Here is a 1356-nt window from a genome sequence, read left to right as displayed (position 1 = left end):
TTATATTTGGGTGGTGGACACTGTGGTGTATACAGTCTGTTTCAGGCACGGATCCAGAGCAAAGATCTGGGGGGGGGGGGCCCAACAATTTTTTTACAACACAAATACAATTATAATAAATTATTATCCTTTATTCTTAATAAATAGTAGATATTACGTAAAATAATATATTATATTATCAGACATATATTATGTGATTTGAAATATAGTAATATAGTAAGTTTTAGGATCTGTAGAATTATAAAAAAATATGTCTAAAATATGTCTGGGGGGGGCTGGGCCCCTGGGCCGCCCCCTGGATCCGTCCCTGGTCTGTTTATCGAATATTTGGTACTTATTTCAGTAAAAATCCTTACAATTGTCCATAGGTCATTATTAGTCTATAGGTCAGGGGTCACCAAATGGCGGCCCGCGGGCCGCATCCACTCCGCGAATGCATTTTAACCGGCTCACAGACTGAGAGAAAAAACCAATTTTTTTTATTTAGAAATAAAATATTTTTGGCCAACCGACATATTATAATAAATATCATGTACTTTGAATTTTTACGGTTCGCGAGAATTTTCCGAATTCTTAATGTGGCCCGCGGAAAATATTAATTGTTGACCCCTGCTATAGGTAATATTGTGAACTTAATAAATACTTTTATTTGAAAACATCAATTTATTATATTATTATGAAAATGTTAAAACGTCAAAAATAATATTGTTTCGTATAGTTTTTAGATTTGATTGTATTATATATTATTATAATTTATAATACAATTGATATTTGGTATCCGGTGTTGTAATCGATTAATGACTTAATCAATCGAATTGGTTTTGTTTAAATGATATTGTCTATAATAGACTATAGAGTGTAACAAAATATATTAACACAATAACACATGTTGATTATAATTTTTTGAATTCATTTCGTAAATCAGTGACGTAACCAGTGGAGTGCTGTGGGGTTTTAGCCCCCCCCCCCCCAAATGTCTAGGGCCCTGAAATTATAAAATATAATAATTTAAGACGTATTATTTCGTCCCATCCAACTGCAACGTGTGCCATACTCTAGAATGCGCTGTATAATATATAATTCATAAGGGCATGTGAGTATTGTAATGTTATGTACATTCGAGCATTTCAGTTTTTTGTTCAAATTTAAAGATTATCGACTGGAAACGGAGCCACGATTTTGTAATAAATGAAGTCTCTTTCGGAGACCACCCGTCTTTATAATGTGTACCTACAGCTGTGACAGACGGGTCGACTGAAATGTTTTAAAACCATTTACTAAATAATGTTTGAATTGCACAGAAGAGAAATAAAAACCTGTACCCCAAAAAAAATATATATAAACTCACAATTATTT

This window comes from Acyrthosiphon pisum, chromosome X (assembly GCF_005508785.2).
Source record: "Acyrthosiphon pisum isolate AL4f chromosome X, pea_aphid_22Mar2018_4r6ur, whole genome shotgun sequence".
NCBI lineage: Eukaryota > Metazoa > Arthropoda > Insecta > Hemiptera > Aphididae > Acyrthosiphon > Acyrthosiphon pisum.
The sequence above is the reverse complement of the archived record's forward strand: the minus strand, read 5'-3'. Positions refer to the sequence as shown.